The sequence below is a fragment of the Sphaerodactylus townsendi genome, linkage group LG01 (genome assembly GCF_021028975.2).
Source record: "Sphaerodactylus townsendi isolate TG3544 linkage group LG01, MPM_Stown_v2.3, whole genome shotgun sequence".
Taxonomy (NCBI): Eukaryota; Metazoa; Chordata; class Lepidosauria; order Squamata; family Sphaerodactylidae; genus Sphaerodactylus; species Sphaerodactylus townsendi.
Window position 1 is genome coordinate 113,938,939 of NC_059425.1, and position 14,266 is coordinate 113,953,204.

The 14,266-nt window shown below is 40.7% G+C and overlaps 1 protein-coding gene across 5 annotated transcripts in view; it reads right to left on the bottom strand.

The window, feature by feature from the left end:
• NKAIN2 (sodium/potassium transporting ATPase interacting 2) overlaps positions 1–14,266 on the bottom strand; it is a 633,537-nt gene that overhangs the window by 222,623 nt on the left and 396,648 nt on the right. The gene's annotated exons all lie outside the window — the stretch shown is intronic.

Consider the following 14,266-nt stretch of genomic DNA (forward strand, 5'->3'; position numbering starts at 1 on the left):
AAAAATACGTCAATGTTCTCACTCAAGTGGATCACACTGATCCACATTTCTGTGCATAGTATTTTCACTTACCACAAATCATTATGCAATTTCATAGATCTGGGAGGGTCTTTCTGAGTCTCTGTCTAGCTCCTGGTTGTGCCAGTTATTATATTACATAGTTCTGCACTGCCTGCTATGCAGAGAACTTGGGACAACTTTGCTTTGGGACAACTTCACAGACTGGCAGGAAGGCAAGGTTTGATGGAGGTAGATGACTCAGAGGTCCTAGATTCCGGCTCCCCTCCAATGACTGGCAGTTCTACAGGAGAAGAAAGAGGGAAATATTTTGCTTGCACTAAGTGGCAGTCTAAGCCATTGAATTCTTGGGAGGGAGATGGATAGAGGTAGAACCAAATGCTTACTCATTCCACCCATAATAGACAGCTTGCCTGCTTTGGAGACTGTGGAGGACAAAACTAGGGAGTGTTGCCAAAGCAAACAGAACTATATGAAAGTCAGTGATAAGCAAGGACCAGATCATTTATCTTTATGGAAGTGAACCACTGATTTAGAATCAGAAAATACTGAACACCCATAATTTCATTGACAGCAGCAAACAGTTAAGACTTTTCCTAGACGCACAAAACTCACTGCCACTAGCCATGGCAGTGCAATGTGATAAGGAGACAACTTACCTCTGGGTAGGTAAAGAAGTAAGGAGTGTCTGGAAATCTACATTTGAAGAAAATGGATGCACAGGGAAGGTGAGCAAAACCTCATGCATTTCTATGCCCCCTAAATGCAATGCCAGAAAACAACTCTTCTGGATAAAATCAATTTGATGATGATGATGATGATGATGATGATGATGATGATGATGATGACGACGACGACGACATTGACTTCAGAATATAAGAGAATATCAGAAGAAAATCAGTTTGTTTCATGTATTACAGCAAAGCTTTTGACTGTGCAAATCATGAAAACCTATGGCCAGGGGTGTAGCTAGGGTAAATGGAGCCCGGGGCAAAATCTGAGTTTTGCGCCCCCCCCCATCTGGGCAGCGTCCCTCCCCCACCACGACCAAACAACATTTTTTGCACCAGGTCATCTCAAAGTCATCATCGCATTATAGAACATGCCCCAACACACAAATCTGAACACACCCAGGGCTCCCTAGTTTAAACAACATTGAAAGTGATGCTATTTTTTTGAAGGCAATCACTTTTAGTGTTGTTTAAACTACAGAGCCCAGATTCTCCTTTTAAATCCACCTTAAGGGGATACTCTGGGCTCCCTAGTTTAAACAACATTGAAAGTGATGCTGTTTCAGAGTAGATTCCCCATCCCAAACAGCATCATTTTCAATGTTGTGGTTATTGTGGGTTTTCTGGGCTGCATGGCTGTAGTCTGGTATATGTCGTGTTCCCTAATGTTTCACCTGCATCTGTGGCTGAAAGGTATTTTCCAGAGGTGTACTCATCACAGAGGAGAGAGAGAGTCTATTATACACTATGTCCAAGCCTTACCTGCTTATAACAGCACTTCTCTCTCTGTGATACACCTCTGAAGATGCCAGCCACAGATCTGGGCAAGCTGCAAAACGTTAGAAACAAGATCTACCAGACCATGGCCACACACAGCCTGTAAAACTCACAACTACCAGTTGAATCTAGTTTCCTTTGAAAGCCTTCAACAATCACGTTCAATATTTTTTTTTTTTAATCTAAGGGAGCCCAGATTCTCCCACTTTAAATCCACTCCCAAAGGGGGTGGATTTAAAGAGAAGAACCCTAGAGGGAAAAATTTGAGGGTGCCTGTCAGGGGGGACCTAAATGTTTTAAGAGCTAACAGTACCAAACTTTTTAGGTATTTATCTTCAGGAGACTCTCCTGATGGAAAGCCACTCAGGTTTAGTGAAGTTGGGGTCAGGAAGCCCAAAGATATGGACCCTAAAAAGGGTAGCCACATCTAACATTAGCTCCCCATTTGGAAACAATGTGGGGGATGGGGAGCAGCCCCTTTTGGGGGGGTCCATTAACAGGACCCTGAACCAACTCTTCACCAAACCTGGGTGGTATCAGCTCAGGAGACTATCACTATGATACCACCTCCAGGTTTAGTGAGGGTTTGATTCAGGGGTCCAAAGTTATGGACCCTCAAAATGGTAGCCCCATTTACTATTAGCTCCCATTGGAAACAATGGAGTATGGGGTCACCCATTTTGGGGGTCCATAACTTTGGACCCTCTGAACCAAACTTCACCAAACTTGGCTGGTATCATCAGGAGAGTCACCTAACAATACTCTGAAATTGTGGTGCCGCTAGCCTAAAAACTGCGTCCCCTGCAGGCCAAAAATGTAAAAAACCCTGAAAAATAGAAAAAGCCATAAACGAACCTGCAATTTTTGCGCCCACCACAAGGTGGCGCCCGGGGCACTTGTCCCCGGATGTCCCCATGGTAGCTACGCCTCTGCCTATGGCCAGTTTTAGAAGAAATGGGTGTGCCACAGCATCTGATTGACTTGATGCACAACTTGTATTCTGAAGTACAATATGGAGAATATGGAGAAACAGAATGGTTTCCAATTGGCAAAGGTGTTAGACAAGGATGTACTTTAACTCCCTATTTCTTCAGTCTATATGCAGAACATATAAGAAAAGCTGGATTTAGATGGAGTAAAAATTGGAGGGAGGAATATTAACAATTTGAGATATGCTCATGATACTACAAGTAGCAATTACTGTCACAGAATGCTATCCCATTCCATGTCTGTAGAAGCTACAATGAGTAAACTGAAGTTGTCATACTTTGGTCACATAATGAGAAGCTAATAATGCTAGGAAAGGTTGAAGACAGCTGGAAAAGATGAAGACCCAACATGAGATTGATTGACTGTGTAAAGAAAGCCACAACCCTCAAATTATAAGATGGAGCAAATTTGTTAATGACAGGATATTTTGGAGGATACAGATTCATAGGCGGATTCTGCACGGGCTAAAAACAGTGGATTGCAGTTGGCGAAAACAGAAATGCAGCTGCCCCGGGGTGTTGGCATGGCCAGGAGTCAGGTGGACAGCATGCAAATTGGCTGGGCTGCGGGCCTTCGCATGGAGGCGCAGCAGGGTTTTTTTTGTTGGGCATCCATTCCTATGTAGCCACGCTGATATCCTGATATGACCCTGTGCGCCTGCGTGGCTACATTGAAGTGAGCCAGAAATAAAAAAAAATGAAAGCATGGCCGAAGCAGAAGTACCTCCTGCCTGGCTGTTCGCTTGGTGCTGGTTGGTGCTGGTTGCAGAATGCCATTTTTTAAAAGACTCGCTCGTTTAGCGAGTCACATATACACCGGTTTGGGGAAAATAGGATGTTGCAGCTTCACTTCAGCAGTGGTAGCTGTGCGAAGTCGTCCCCCACAATGGTGTTTTTACCATCCTCACACCACTGATTTTGGCCTGTGCAGAATCTGCCATAGTGTTGCCATGAGTCAGAAACAACTTGATGGCACTTGGCACACAAATTGGTTCCAGCTGGGAAAGCTTATTCACACTTCAATAGGAAAGTGTACATAGATCAGCTTCTGTTGAATGAGCCTGGGTAAATGACCTACAGTGATGCATTAAAGATTCCTGTCTCTGGAACAGATCATTGGGCAAGAGTTATTCAGAATCTATGGATGTTTAAATAGATCTTTTTATGTTATGTGTAGCTGTTGGTATTGCAAAGTAGAACTTAGAATAAATGTACATTGTAATCAATGTGTGGTTTACATTTAAATCACAGGCTAACTTGATAGGGTCACCATGAGTTGGAAGCAACTTGACAGACCATAACACACACAAACACACAAGTCTAATTTAAAAAATACCATTGCATAAATCAGGAGTTTTTTTTGCCATTTCTTGTTCTATGTAGCCTTCTCTTTAGCATTTCAAAGACATTTTCGATCCCAACATTTGCGACAAAGTATGTCCACATTCCCCTTCTCAAATTGTTGTTTCCTGCAGCCAGTTATTTTTTACATGCATGTGCTATAGCAATGCTTCATAGCATCACAGGGGGCGGGAGGGGGGAGAGATAAAAATGCCAGAAATAAATGTTAAGAGGAGAGGGGCAAAGCTGTAAGGTAAGGGACAAAATAATGGTAGAGAAAGCACCAAAATTGAGGTTTGGCAACCATACAGGGTGTGTGGAGAACGTGTTCTGGAAATGTTTCCAAAACCGAAGGGGGAAAACAATGTGTAACTCCACAGAGGTAACATTTTATTTCCAGCCTGAAAATGCCACAAATAACATATGAGCAAAAGGCTTTTAAGTCTCAATACAATCTTCCTAAAATGGGTTATATTATGATAAAGAGAGATGATCCTTACATTTGCTTCCCTGGGTTTTGGATCATATAGGAAAAAAGTTTAAATGCAACATCATGCTTTGTGTTGCTTATGATCTATTGATCTGGGTATTATGTATGGGCTCATCTTAAGGTCTTATGGTATCACAGATATTTCTTATGTCTTTTTTGTCAATTCTAAATTCCTACTAGTACATCTGCTACTTTTATTGTTTGGAATGTTTATTCCACGAGTAGTCTCATAGAAATAAATTGTATTAACCAGAAGTCAGCTTCCTTACACTTAAAATAAAAGTTGCCATGAAGGCACCTTCAGTTGTCTGTCCTCTCAGTTGTGCTAAGAATAATTTCACAAACATAATTATTACAATGAAACAACCTTGCTTCCAATGTCCTAGGTTACTGAAAATGATTGAGTTTGCATATTTAAATGTAATTACTTCTTTGTGCATAAAGATAGCCACAAACTAGGACTTGGTGAATATATGCTGAGCTTTTAATTCATTATTTCATTGTAGTGCTTAGGGGTCTAAAAATATCGGGCAATTCAAAATAGTAATAGCTCAAGTGTTTAACTGTACAGAGATCTCTATACCATAAAATTTAAGTTACTAGATAAGTACAGCTCAAAACAGATCTTTCTGATGGATATACCATTCATGTTTCTACATATTTAATATAACTTAGAAAATTGTATTACACATAGTTGGACTTCTAAAGAACACTGGACATGATACTCCATATACTTCATCTTTCTGATGCCAAAGGCATAGCTATTCCAGATAATGCCACTGGAAACATGAACATTTTTTCTAACCTTCAGTGCTATCCTAGCCCTCTGTTCCTTGTCATGAAGCCCCTTTTTATTCTTTATTCATTCTTTTTCATTCTCTATTGCCCATTTATGCAGCTCTAATTTCCCTGATTTACTGGCCACTTGAAGAAAGCTTTGAAAACTAAACATTAAAGCTGGACATTAGATTGGGATCCATTTTATTCTGGCAATGGAGGGCCCAATATTAAAAAGCCTCATTTCAGCAGTTGGTTTTTTTTCTCTTGTGGATTCAGAAGAGATGCATGAATCTTCATGAATATGCATTAAAGATGATGAATTAAGGTCTAGATGCTGAATAGTAACAAGTGATAAAGAAAGAAGCTGAAAGACAGTTTTGATTGGATTAATTTAAGCCAGTTTCTTAGATTGACTGAACTTGATTGTTAGATTTTTAATCATTATTTTCAAAGGCCAGTTGCATTTCGAATTTTTATATTGATAAATTGGTTTCAATTGAATTCTTATGTATGGATATTATATCAAAGATCAGTTTAAAACAAGTATATTATTAAAGTTACCTTCAGTAATTGTGGCTTAGAATTTTTGGATCATCTCTCTTTTGTTGTAGTCACAGATTTGTTATAGTCACAGAATGCCACCCCATGCTATCACAATATCTCAAGCATAAGACTACTTCTCCTGAATGTATTTTTAGGAACATTTATTTTAAGGAGTTATCTTAACTCCAGAGGGTGTTGCAGAGAAATAAAACAGAAGTCCCATGTCACCAGAAAAATGAACAAGATTCCAGGATACGTTTTTGAGAGTGAGTGGTCATTTGCTGCTTGAGGGAAGTAGCTAAAAACTCTACTAGCCTTTCCATAAATAAATGTGAGAAGAACATACTTTTTGTGTGGTAAAAAGTTGGCCATAGCCATTTTATTAACAAAAATTGGTTCAAGGTAAACAAAGCGTAAGGCGCAGAATGGGGGTCTGATCTGTGTACTGGGCAGCCAAATTGCTGTCCACCAGACACCTAAATTTTTCTACAGCATGCCTGCTGATGAAAAATTATCACATGCTGGAGCAGCTGTGAGATTCCAGATGGGCGGTTGCCACTTCCTGAAGACTCTTTGCTGCCAGGGGCGCAAGCCATAGAATCCCACATCTAGGCAGGTTACCCCTTGGCTTGCTCCACCCCAAACCTCATAAGGAGGTTCCAATAAAGTATTTTGTCCGCTGACCCCAAGCTAAAGATCAGTCCCCCATGCACAATCCGCAAACAAACATCTGCAAACAAACATGCATTAACATAAGGCCAAATACAGGGAGAGGTGGGTGGGAAACACGTGTGCTCTGGCAAATGGGGAGGTTGTTAGGCCGGGCCCAGTCCTAAATAGACTGCTCTGGCCCACCTCCCCAGTGATGTCAGGGTGCCCAGCGTCACTGCTTGGTGCCCTTGAGGCTTGCTGTGCCTACATGGCACAGCAAGCCTGAAGCCTCGCGAGCGATTAGGAGCTTGCGAGGCTGCTGGGAAGGCTGCAGCCGCTAAGGAGGCTGTCCCTTCCCCAACAGCAATGGCAGCCGCGGTAAGTCACGGCCGCTCTTTTGCTGCTTGAGGGAAGTAGCTAAAAACCCTCCTAGCCTTTCCATAAATAAACGTTGGTGCTCCCCATCCCCACTGCTGCTCAATGGATTAGTGGTAAAGGAAAGAGGGGATCTTCTGAAAATTGTGTGTGTGGGGGGAGGGGGGAGGGAATGGGAGACTTTAATTGGGAGCTCCTGCTTGCAAAGCATATACCATATATTGCAGAATTCATTCATTCATTTTTTGATTTATACCCCGCCCATCCCCTAGTTGCCAGATGCCCAATTCCAGTGGAGGAATTCCCGCCAACATTCCCCATCCCCCCTCAGTGCTCAAAGTAATGGGAGGTTGGATGACATCACACAACATCACTTCCAGCTAGGAAATGACATTATGAAGTCACTCCGCATTCTAGGTTTTCCCTAATCTCTATGGATTTTACCATATCATTTCAGGAAAAACTTACAGCATCACATTATGAGGTAACATCATTTCTAGTTACCTGGTTTCTCTGTATAATCTCCTTCAGTGAGGTTTATTTGATTTTCTCATTCAAGGTCGAGTTGAATGAATGTTTTCATATTTTAAAATATTTTTGTTAATGTCTTTGGTTTCCACCTTTTTGCTTCTGATTTTATATCATGTATAGATTCCATGAATTTTTATATGCATTTTTATGTATTGTGTGTGTGTGTGTGTGTGTGTGTGTGTGTGATGCTAATTTACTGATTCAAAAGTTAACACTGAAAATATACACATTTTACAGGTAAAATTTGGTGTGAGAAAACAGAAAATGGCACAAAAAAGGATCATGGTTTTGATTTGCACAAAAGAAAAACAAAATAGAAAGAGATTTAGGGGTCAAAGGATCAAAGATGAAAATCATCCCTACATCAATGTTTTTAGGAATACAGTTTGAAAATCACCAGTATGGTTATAGGCAATGGCGTCTATCTGACTTTTGTTACCAATTAAGAATACTATGGAACTGTGTTACATTTTAAACAAGGTTGAGAACAGCATGCTCTTGTTTACTTAGAGCATTATAAACGTGGAGCACTTTGCCCAGTAGTACATGCCTTCTATTTTTTAATGTGGCCGTTTCCGCATGGGCAGAAAATGACGGCCTGGAGATGGTAAAAACACCGTCTCCAGGCCGCCATTCGCACGAGGGGCGCAGCTGCAGCGCAGCCGCGCCGCCCTCGTGCTGCCCGCTCAGCCTGGAGCCGGCGTTTCCCCAGAGCGCTTCCTAGCGCTCTTTTTGGTGAAACGCCGCAGTGAAGCCGCTGCCGAGCGAACGGCAGCGGCTTCACTTCGACTTCTACCCGGCATCTTCGACCACCTTGTCCCTGGGCCTTCAGCGTCGTTAGCCGAGGCCTGGGGATTTCGCCCCCCTGCCCTGCGCCTCTTGAGCAGGTGCGCAGGGCCAGGGGGGCGTGTCCCCAGGCCTCCGCGACGCGCCAGAGGCCCAGGGACAAGCCGGGTCGTGCGGGCGCCGGCGCTCTGCGGCGCCGGCTGCCCACCTCTTCCCGGGACCGTCCATGTGGACGGTCCCAGCGTCTTCGGGTCGGCGCAAGAAGCGCCGACCCAGCCGTTTCCGCTGCCATGCGGAAACGGCCTCAGATCCAATAGCTTATAGAAGCCCGTTATTGCATCTTAAAAGGCTGCAATGCAACATCTCACTCAATGCAGCTGCATAAATATTTTAAGAACATTCCGAATGTTTTGCCAGAATGCTTCTGCATATGATGGTTTTAGCATCTAAGTACATATGTATAATTTGTATTTGAGCTAAGGAAAGGAATTTATGTGTCTTCTGGGGAATGGAGCATGGGGGAGATTCAGAAGGGTAAGTAAATTATTATTATTATTTAACAAGTGACCAGTTTAGCGCTCCAGCTAATTTTGAGCTTTCTTGTTTAAGTCCCTCAAGGGCATGCTTTGGCATTCAGTCTTAAGAAGCATTAGCAGAGCCTCTTGTTATTTCTGTCAGCAAGTAAGTCTTGTCCAGAGTCACTTAGGTAATCAATGTCAATTTATACTAGAGAGTAACTAGAGAGAAGTTGTGCGAGCTTAAGCGTCTGCTATGGAACGTGCTTTCAATATTACACTTTACTCAAAGCAGGGTACTTTATTATGAAATGGGTGGTGTTTTCACAATGTCACAAAAAATGGAAGTGAAGATGTTATTTACAGGTTATCCCAAAAGCTTTTTGTAAGATTACACTCAAGTATATTACAAGTGCAAAAATAAAACAGGGTAAAGAGAAATATTGCCTTATTACTGGAAACATTTTAACAGAATTTAGGGTAAAGATGCAAGGAGAGCCTTGTATAATATGATACTGCAGGTTCTCCTGTTATATACTCCCTCCATATGTGGAATTATAGTGTACCTGAGGAGAAGAATGAGCTGCTCCATTATTGACATCAGCAATCCTATCTAAGTTTACCCATAATTTAATTCCATTAAGTTCATTTGGGTTTATTTCCAAACAAGCATACACAAGATCACATCATTAGGGAGCTAAACCCACAGGATTATTTCTCTTCCCTCATGTGGCCAGCTCACTAAATGTTTCTGTTTTCACAGCAAATACATGCTTTCCATCCAAACTGGCCCCACTGTTTGGAATCCTACTTTGCATAGAAAGAATTTAGACATTCTCCATGTTGATTCACGTAGGGGCAGCAAAATTGTTTGTGGCAACTTGTGAATAAAGTTTTAAGTTTGAACTAAACACATTTATAAGCATTGGTTCATGATTGGGAAGTTACCCATAAAACTGGATCCAATAGGGTTTCAAAGTCCAAGGCAAGGTATTCAGTCAATATGACATACACAAAATCAAGAAGTGTTCTAAAATGAAATGTCATCCTGACACAGGGCAAAAATCACAAGGCATGGAGGAAAAGTAGAATGAAAGATCTTCTCCATATACTCAATGATCTGTATTGGCCTGAGTCCAGTTAACCAATCAAATGTATATGATGTAATCTGACCAATGATTCATGTTGCTGACCAAGTGACCCAACCAATCAGATGAGTTGGCCAGTGCACTGCAGCAGCCCCAGGTCCAGTTAACAAAGACCTTTTTGGGTTTCTTCCCATCTCCCTTGTGTAAATCTTTGAAGCATCAAGCAGCTTGACCTGTTTTCAGAAAAAGAAATTTCGGTCTTTTCAAGACCTCAACTTGAAACATTATTTGAATTGAACACAAAACTGCTTAACGTAACTAGTTTCTTGACAACAACCAGTCAATGTCATTATGAAGAATGCAACTCCTTGCCAGCCAGAGCCACCTGCCTTTATTACCAGAGCTAGTCAAAACAAGCAATTGTGATAGCAGGAGGCTGATGTTTTCCTTAGAAACTTTACACAACATGCAGTTTCAGAATCCTGAGCATCCAATAAGCAACTGATTCAGAGTCCACTTATGCTGCCAGATGAAATAGTAGTCATCAGCGGATATACTTGCTCTATCTAAAGCAGTTTATCTGCCATAGTCTGACACAACCAAGTTTTCATAGGATATTTACAGATCATATCCTAAACATTTTCACCTGAATTGACCCTGAAACTTTTATGGAGGAAAAGTGACTGTAATGCTCCTGAAAACTAGAATTTTTGATGCCATCAACTACAGCCAGTGTATAACTTATATGCTTGTTCAAGATCTTGCAGAAGCTCCTCTATATCTGCTTCAGAGTCCCTTTTTCCCATTTCCAGCACCACCAAATAGCCAATATTAATCTGTGATGATGACATACAGAACAAATGAAAGGCAAAGCCTTGATGCTGTTAGGAATGTTTATGTCAACAACAATATTCTTAACACAGCAGAGAAAGAATATTTGAAAGCTGGCACTTCACCCTGCACATGTGTCTCTAGAGACAGATTTAAACACACCAGTTTGAAACTAATAGCTCCAAGTAGAGAGAAAAATAAGATAAGTTTGAGATAGACAATAGTAAAACCTGATTTTTTGTTTGTTGTTCAAGAACACAGACACTAGTGTAATAGAGTGAGTGACATATGAGAGAGACCCATTTTAGGGAAGTAATTTATTTTATTCTACATATCTTCCCCTTACTAGAACTTTGCTCAGAATCATGACTAATGATCAAATTTCATGAGCATTCATTGTGTATCCTAATTTCAATGTTCCTAGCACTAGTCCTTTCTTGAAAGTGAATGAGATAAGTTACTAATGTTTTTAAACTATACATTTTAAAACAATGAGTGAGTGTGAATGTACACAAATAGTAGCAGATCTTCTATTATGAGTCTTCAAATTATGGCTAGCCTTGATTTTTATCAGTATTTCTGCTCAGAGTAATCCTGGCTTTTACAATTTGTTGAAATGTGTATGCAAGGGTTTCTACTATTCAACAAGAGTTCTGAAATAACTCTCTGATTCAATAATTCTGCCCCTCTTATCAGGTCCAAGCTTAGGAGCATAAACAGGGTCATCTACAATGCTCTACATCTGGATGTTGATTTCCAGTGCTACACAAAATCATGAGGCTGCCAAATTGTGTGCCCTATATGGCATTGGGTTTAGAAACTGGACAATCAACCTTAGAGTGATTGTCAACCTTAAAGTGGTTGAGAACTTTTAGGTTCTGGTTACGTTTCCATTTTCAACAGGACCCTTCAAGCTATTTATATCTAATGATAACAGAATCCAAATTTTCCAACTGGCTGACATTAATTACAAACAAAATTGAGGAAATCGGCATTTCTATTGAATCTGTGGGTGTGTTGTCCCATGCTGAAGTCTGTAATAGTTTGAAAGGAAGATTACTAGAAACAGAATCTCAAAACCTAATTGCAGCGGCATCCAAAACATCTTCACCCCCTAGCTCCTCAATACCATTTAAACGGGGATGCATAGCAGATTATATACGCATAATGCTGAACCCTAACCTTAGGAGACCTAGGTTCAATGTTCTGCCTTCAGCGCTGCTATATGGTAGATTTTTAAAAATAGAGGGTGCAAAGAGATTCTGCTCCTGTAACTCTAATCAACTGGAAACTTTAACCCATTCGCTCTTCTATTGCATAAATATGAGGGAATTAGGGGAAAATATGCAAACGCTCTTCCCTTGAACTGTGACAGGATTCCAGATACTCAAAAGATCTTATACTTGCTAAATAACCCTGATATTGTAGTTTGTGAATTGGTGGCCAAATTTTTACTAGAAATTATACACCCTAAAGCAGTGGTTCTCAACCTTCCTAATGCCGTGACCCTTTAATACAGTTCCTCATGTTGTGGTGACCCCCAACCCTAAAAGTTATCCATTTTACAGATGGAGAACACTGATGCAGAGAGTCTTAGGCGATCCTGTGAAAGCGTCATTCGACCCCCAAAGGGGTCCCGGCCCCCCAGGTTGAGAACCAGTGCCCTAAAGTTCTGTTTTTTAACTTGTGTCACTCTGTTATTAAGAGATTCTTTGTTAACATTCTTTTGGGGAATTGTTTTAAATCTGGTTTTTGTGTTTTGTTTTTTCCTGTATTTTACCTGTATCATTTTATAAGCTAATAAAGGCTTGGTGCTATGTTTAACTCAGATTTTCAGTGCTCAGAGTTACACAGATCTCCTACATGATTCCTGAATTTGGAGCTGAGGAAAGAAAGCTGTTGCTGCTTCTTGTTCTACTTCTCCATAAATCACTGCAACTGCTTTCCCTTTCCTCCTATCCTTACCCACTTCTCAGAATCAGGAAGTGCTGAGTATGACTGCTCTTTCTTTTCAGGCTCCTCTTACCATTAGCTGTTGTTTAGTGTAGAGTGTGAGCCACTACTGCCAGACGTGTCTAGCCTAGTTCGAAGAAGCTGATATGTACTTGTGATCAGCTGTCTCAGCTTGATTATTGGTTGGTTATTACAGCTGATCTCCAAACTACAGAGATGAGTTCATGTGGAGAAAATGGCTGTTCTGAACAGTGTGATAACAAATGACAAGGTGTAGTGCAGCTGCAACAAGGAACAAAGGAGAACCTACTGAACTAAGGCAAAGGAAAAATTTTAAAAAATCAGAATATGTTGCTGGCAGATTCAAAGATAAGGAAAGTCACATATGAACAATGACAATTTATTTGATATCAGTGACCAAAATAGAATGAAGACAGGAAATTTCGGATAAGAGAGCTGTTTTGCCCTCAGTGTGAAGCGCTTCATCACAACCAGTACTTTAGTAGCATGTCCATTCTTAGGAACCAATAAGAGGCATAGTAATTATAAAACCTTCTTATGTTCCCATTCATCAAGTAGGGCTATGTGCAAGTAAAATAGCAATAGGAAACATGTCATTTTTCCTTTTTGTTTTGTTTTGAGGGACATGTCTGAAAAGCAGACATTGTAGCTTCTCTAATTCTGTTGCCATAGCTTCACAGACAGCCCCCTCAAACGAAAAAGGAAAAACAACACATGCACAGGATTGCTAGGCTATTCATCTACTTTTTACAGTGAAATGAAAAACTGATGAGCTGCAAGCAGAGGAAACCTCCCTGGGGAATCTCCATGGAGAATCTGCTGCAGCACACAAAATAGTGGGCATGAGTGGCAGAAATGAAAGTGAGAGGTTTGGGTGGGAGGAATACAGCATTCCCTGCCTGCTTGTGTTCGCTCACCAGGCAGGGATCATCTTCAACCTGGGATGAGGTGAAAAGACCGCTAGTTGAGTGATCTTTGAAAAACCTGGGTTGAAAAGGATTTAATGGATTGAACTCATTTTGCTATTTATAACACTCTAAAGATGTTATATTTGTGCTGTGAGAAATCCATCATGACTTCCCCTAAGGAAGGTTTACTAAGCAGTAATCTAACAGTACCCTATGCTTTCCAAAAACAGTTAATTACTTACATGCTTTCTTTCTTTTTCCTGATTACACTAGCAGATAACTGAAAGCATGAACTGCTGATCAGCGAATATGTACTTAAGGATGATGTTTAAATTAATTAGATCAGCTGCATGATGATCATGGGTCACCACATCACAAATAGATCACTTATCAGAGCCCCTAAGTACAGAACAGGAGATACTTACTGTGAAAAAACGTTCACTATTTTTCCTACATTCTAGCATTTTATGTAGCCCTTGGGATTTTTCTTTTAATTTGCCAATGCCATAAATCAATGGGGTGGGCCAAGATTGCCTACTTCATCCTTCCTGTATAAAATAGGCAACATGATTATGGAAAGTCTCATATTGCCTAGCTAAGGTTAAGGTTGTACATTAACTATGGTAATGTATGGACTCATTTAATATGCTTGTTAAAAAGGAGATAGAATGAGTATGAGGGGAGGGGAGGGGTTGATAGAAGAAAACATTCTAACAGACTTTTGGCTGACAGTCTGGCCAAGTACCTTTTAACTAAACTACCTCATTAAATTTTAGGAGTTTATTATTGCTTGACATATTATTATTTCAAATACTGCATTATAGCTTCTCCACCTCTAGTTTGGAAACTCAGGAGAGATTTTATTTTGATGCATAGTGCATTACTCAAAATTTTCCGTAAACACAGGCAATAAACAACATAAGCTCTATGGTGGCAAT